Source organism: Sinocyclocheilus anshuiensis, unplaced genomic scaffold, assembly GCF_001515605.1.
Source record: "Sinocyclocheilus anshuiensis isolate Anshui unplaced genomic scaffold, SAMN03320099.WGS_v1.1 scaffold890, whole genome shotgun sequence".
In the NCBI taxonomy this organism is placed as follows: domain Eukaryota; kingdom Metazoa; phylum Chordata; class Actinopteri; order Cypriniformes; family Cyprinidae; genus Sinocyclocheilus; species Sinocyclocheilus anshuiensis.
Window position 1 is genome coordinate 863,034 of NW_015537986.1, and position 6,300 is coordinate 869,333.

At 37.8% G+C, this 6,300-nt stretch overlaps 1 long non-coding RNA gene across 1 annotated transcript in view; it reads right to left on the bottom strand.

Moving 5' to 3' along the window:
• Window positions 1–609, bottom strand: part of LOC107674847 (uncharacterized) — a 3,189-nt gene extending 2,580 nt beyond the window's left edge. Inside the window, exon 1 of the long non-coding RNA XR_001632542.1 lies at window positions 552–609. This is a non-coding gene — a long non-coding RNA (uncharacterized LOC107674847). The remainder of the gene's footprint in view (window positions 1–551) is intronic.
• Between the last annotated feature and the right edge of the window lie 5,691 nt (window positions 610–6,300).

Genomic DNA, 6,300 nt, shown 5'->3' on the forward strand with positions numbered 1-6,300 from the left:
AATAAATTAAATAAAAAGTTAATTCTCTGTCTTTTATTTAATTTTTATTTAATTTATTTAACTTTTTATTTAATTTACAAAAGTACAAAGAAAAGACTTACAATGCATTTTGTAAAAACAAAGACATTTTGATTTTGATGGCTGCAATACACTTCAAAAAAGTTGAGACAGGCAAAGTAAACATGACAGAATATAGAATATCCTAATTAAACTGTTTTGAAACAGTTCACAGGCAGGCCATTTGGTAATAGGTGAGGGTATCATGTTTGGGTATAAAAGGAACATCTTAGTCTTTGCAAGCAAAGCTGGATCATGGCAATACAATTAATTTGGTCAGTAAACACATTGTAAATATTTTCTTTGTACTTGCAGGAATTCTGCAGCAAGACCTTTCAACTAATCTAATCAGATTCTAAACTTGATTTTGATTTTATTGCATTTTACAAAACGTCCCCATTTCAGATTGGATTTGTACATCTGAGATGGCAGGAGGTTGAGTAAATAATGAGAAAATTAAAATTACCCAATTTACCCAATCTAACATTACTTACAATTTTGTCTTTGGGTCTCTGTCCAGCTTCCATTGCCACTGGCTGTCCAGACTGATTCTAGGCAAAAATGTAAAATTTGTATGCAAACCTTAAAGGGGTCATATGATGCGATTTCAAGTTTTCCTTTCTCTTCTGTATGTGAATTATCAGCTATTCTGTCCATTCAGTTTATTAACAGAACAAATAAATCTCACATTGGACACGAAAATTGTAGGTTTTGTTTGGATATCTACATATCTTATTTATCTAAAAGAGAAATCATATGCAATACTCACTTATCCTGGCTTGAAGAAGAATAACGGCCCCAACGGTCTGTTAAAATTTAAAATGCGCTTCGGAACAGTGACGAGTACATGTCGTCCAGTGGTTGTCCAGACAGGCTAAGCACAACCTTCAGCAATGGCCCTGAACCGTGGTCGAATGGCAACATTGTGACAACGCAGTAACAACCTCAACGACACAACGTAGAACCAACAACCTTTTAGCCATGTTGTTACAACGTTGCTAAAAGGTTGGCTACGTTGAGGCAACGTTCTGTGTTTGTTGGGAGGTGATTAACGAACATTTTTAAATTATCCACCAAATTATCAAAATGTTTGTAAGTTAACATCGATGCCACCTCAGTAAATTAGTAAAATATGAAACTGCAGTGAGTTATTGCCTACATAATATATTTTAATATAAATAATGTATGAAATAAACGTTAAAGCAGAAATAAGAAATATGTAAATGCCATCTCTCATTCAAACTCGCTCACTCCCGCTCTCTTCCAGCTCGTCGCTACTCTGCATTGGATTGTGGGAAATAGTGCTTCCGCGATTGAAATTAAGTACCTACTCAATGAGTAGGCGGTTTCGGCCGCAGCCACCGTGTGTCCGAAACCACTCCCTATCCACTATATAGTGCACTATATCGGGTGTCAGCCATTTTGTAGTGCTGTCCGAATTCTGAGTGAACTACTTCATTCCCTACATTCGTTCACTACGTTTTACCCACAATGCATTCTGATTTCGAGTGTACAACCGATGTACACTCGCTGAAGCACTGTTTCCCACAATCCAATGCAGAGTTGCAACGGGCTAGAAGAGAGAGCGGGAGCGAGCAAGTTTGAATAGGCTTGTTTGAGATGCGCCTCGCCTTGCCTGAAATGAAGGCGAGAGTAGGCGGCTGCATTGAGGGGAGGAGTGAAATAAGAGCAGGCAAGACAGACAGTTCTGACCTCTCGAAGTGAACAGATACCTACGAGATTACTTATTTTGTTACTGTCCTCTGGCACTGATTCATTCCATTAATGTTGTTCATCTTTTTCTATTTTTCTTTTACATTTGAATGTTTCTCATTGTATTGTTCTGATGTATGGCATAATAATAATAATAATAATAATAATAATAATAATAATAATAATAATAATAATAATAATAATAATAATAATAATAATAATAATAATAATAATAATAATAATAATAATAATAAAAAGATATAAAGGCAGATATCGCGCAATTCACACTCACGTGCTGTGCTGCTGATTAACATGATATGATTTCAGTTCTGTTCATGCATCTCGCGGTGATCACCGGTGATCGGTTCTGCGCAGATCTTGCTCATCTCAAACAAGCCTATTTATTCGCTCGCCTACTGCTTTTCCCATACTATATAGTAGAGAAGTAGGCAGTTTCGGACGCAGCCGGTGTCTGAGGTATTTGGTGTAACTGGGCGGAGCATACATGAATATTTTCCTGTTTTGCGTTAAAGCGACTCTGTAAATATTAGTGCGTTGTCACTGGAGCACAAAAGATGTTCAAGTTTCAGCGTAGAATGACTTTATGTTTAGAGTATAATTGTCAATATGCAAAATAATTTATAGATTGTGTCATGGTTAGTGATTGTCTAATGATTTACCTGAGGTAGGCTATGCTCCTCAAGTAAATGAGCCTACAACTATTAAGCATTTTTATAATATTCTTATTTTACCTTGAGAGTCCCTCAAATGTGTCGTTTAATAACTTTTTCAAAATGTATCTGTTGTGCCATAATAATATTTATGATGATTATTCTGTGCCATTCCTAAGCGTTTGCTCAATCATTCAAAAAAGTTTTTAATAACAAAGCGAAAACTGAATGTTTTTTACACACATGAACTGGAATATAAACATTCTTAATCTTTTTTAGCCCAAAATGATACATTTAGTGGACAAAATGCACTATATAGTTAAAGACCAAAAAAAAAGGTCAAGATTGTGAAAATCTATTTAACCACGTGATTTTTGTCTTTAATCATATACTGCATTGTGGTGCACTGTGATATAACAAACTTATAACAATTAAAATGTTTTACATTTTAATAACAAATGGCTAAATCAAACCATACAGTAATTTGCATATTTTCATTTCAAAGATAAAAGTAGATTCCTTTATCCTTTTGCTGATTAAAGACAGAAGATTCTGTGTTAAAGTTTTATTAACAGATGTGGTGAAGGCATTACATAAATAACATTTACAACACACCTGTATAAATATAAAATACGTGGTCATGTTTAAAAAAAAAAAAAAAACAGGTGAAAGCTACACAAGTGTCTAGGTGTTTAGGGATAGGCCTACTCAACACAAGCAAGCACACGTCATAGGATTTCTGTGGTAAGTAATATCTCTTATGGATCTAAAACCTATTATAAATTCCTATATGAACAACAAATGGCAAATAGAGATTTATACACCACGAACAAACTCAATGAAATAAGTCTAAATATCCACCAACATGTTCTTTTTGCCAAAACCCTTTATCCATGAAACGTGTTTTATTAGGTTGTGCTTGGTTTGATTACCTTTGATTATCTTGATGCCAAAAGTATGAATTTCAGGAACAAAATGTAGTAAAACTTTAAAACTGGTCAAATAATGCAACATTTATATCATATAGTATACGTGTTATTTATATTTTGCATTTGATTTGTTTAACTATTACAGTGATAAAGTACACATTATGTTGGTCACCATACACACAATCCTCCCCTGCATCGGATTAAAAAAACAAAACAAAAACAAAAGTTAATTCTGAGAACGTGTACCCATGTCTTCATGTATGTGTGCAAGTGTGGCCTCATATATAACGTGAGAAAATCCAAGTCTTCTCCATTAGAAGTGCTGCTGCAAACTAGGGGGGAAAAAACAGGCAAAAGTGCAAGTAGCAAACTCTTCTGATTTGTAACAGATACATTAATTACAAACAAACAGCTTCTCCACATAAACTGCATTCTGGTTGTAGGCTGTCACGCACTTCTATGTGACACCTTTTTTAAGGAGAAAAAAAAATGTAAAAAAGTTGTTACTTCCTAAGTCTTTATATTGTTCCTTATTTCGCACCTTACAGTCTTACAATACAGTGAGCAAGTTTTATTATGCCACCTATATAGGCTACACACTTCAAACGACATACTTTTAATAGCAAAACAGAGGAATATAAGAAAATATTTAACAGCCAATTACTTGTAGCATATTCTAACGATAGGCTACCTCTGGCAAATCAGTGGCTGTAATCATTGAATAAACATATAACACAGGAAACAATTTATAACATTTTGTGCACAAATTAACAATATTCTAAGCTTGCTTAACTTTGTTCGAAGCTGAAACGTAATTACCTTGTTGAAAAGTTTTTGTGATCCGGTAAAAATGCACTAATATTTTCAGTCGAAATAGGAAACTCATGAATATTCATGTTTACTCCGCCCAGTGACACCAAATATCTCAGACACCAAATATTTCAGAACACTGGTTCAAGTCGGACAAAATTTCTAACCGAAGTCAGACATTCATTCATTCATTCATAATAAAACTTAGTTTTGGAAAAATACTTTGTATTACAAATCATTATATTATTTAGCTTTCTATTAATGCAATACTATGAATCACAGCCGTCTAGTCTCCCAGCGGCTTACATAATTGGCCGTTTAGTGTTTAGTGAGTAATTTACACCAAAACAAACAATAACATATATGCTTTCATGTCCAAAATATTATTTTTGTCTTACATTTCATAATAAATTCAGACAAGCTCAGTACTGAATCGTTTTTGTCCGTTTATTTTCATGAAATGGAATGGGTACAAAGGATTGTGGGTGATTGAAGGTCGCAAAGAATACATCCCATGCATCCTTCAAATTCAGCTGAATGAAGGACGCAAAACAAAGGCTGCCTTCCAAGGATCCTTGTGATTGAGATGGCCTTCAGCGACGTTTGATGACGTGGCAGCCGAGATATGCAGCAGTATCTTCACTACATTAGGCATAAAATTGGAGTTTAAAGTTGGTCAGGAAGAGGGCAGACAAATAATCTTGGTACCAGGTTGGGTCTAAGTTTTGTCTTGACTCGTATTTCTACAGATCTGACTCTCTTGTCCAACCTAGGAAAAACCTGAACAATTTTCTCTACTGGCCAAAGTACACAGGGTAGTTGCTGGTCCACAATCATGATGGTATCACCGACCTGCAGGTCAGCTTCTTCCATCCTCCATTTCTGTCTGATCTGGAGGTTGGGTGAGTAGTGCAGAATAAAGTGCCTCCAAAAGTGGTCAGTCAAGAGCTGGCTATGACACAGAGTCTTGATATACCTCTTGTGGTAATGAGGCATCTCGCCACCCCATGAACAAGATGTTAGGAGTCACTGGATTTGGATCGGCAAGTTCCCGAAGAGGTGTAGCCAGTGGATTTGGAGTTGAGAATGCCCTCTAGCAAATTTTTCTCTCCCTACATCCACTGAAATGATGTGCACCTGGTGGATTAAAGATCAATTGTATGTGTGTTTGTGTGACCTCCTCAGAGAATTCAAGTCGAATGATTTGGACAAGTCTATGCCTGAGCTTTTAAAATGTCTCGGTTACGTATGTAACCCTCGTTCCCTGAGGAAGGGAATGGAGATGTCACGTCGTGACCGATGAATTGGGATCTCGCTTCGAGAGACCAATCTACTTCGAGTGTAACTAAACGAGCCAATGCACATTGGCATGCAATTATTGCATCCATCCTTCAGGGAACGAGGGTTACATACGTAACCGAGATGTTCCCTTTCAGTCGGTCACTACGAGTCACGTCGTGACCGACGAATTGGGATTCCCTACCAAAGCGCCATGGATGCCCACAACAAGACCATTCACCGTTGTCATAGCACTACCCACACAGTAAGATTAGATAACACTGGGAAAACGTACCCGTTCCACTTGGAACAGTGGTTTAAAGTGGGAAGCCTCATCCTTCCCAAAGGAGGTTTCGGAAGCAAATACACATATGAACATCCGTTTAGGTGCATATGGAAAATTGGAGGTGATTGTAACCCTCATGGAATGGCAGAAGTCTGCCGGGGAAACTGGTGGGCTATACCGTGAACTTTACACATATGGGACCCGCTTAGGTCTCTACATATGGAACCCAGCCCTCTACCAGTTTTCAAGGATTCAGCAAGAGAGGGCCTGGCGCCGGACGTTCCACCACGTCTGGCTGCTGAGGGGATGGAGGAGCTCGACAGGGCCTACAGTACGGACACTCTGGAGCAGTTTTAGCAAGCCGACACTAACTGGGGCCTCTCAGCGCCTCTACCCATTTGAGGTGAGAATACAGGAGGATACCGGCTCCACATGAAGGCTATAGAATCTACCGAACATGTTGGGAGTCACCCAGCCCGCAGCTCTACAAATATCTGTCAGCGAGGCGCCACGAGCCAGCGCCCAGGAGGATGCAACACCCCTAGTAGAGTGAGCT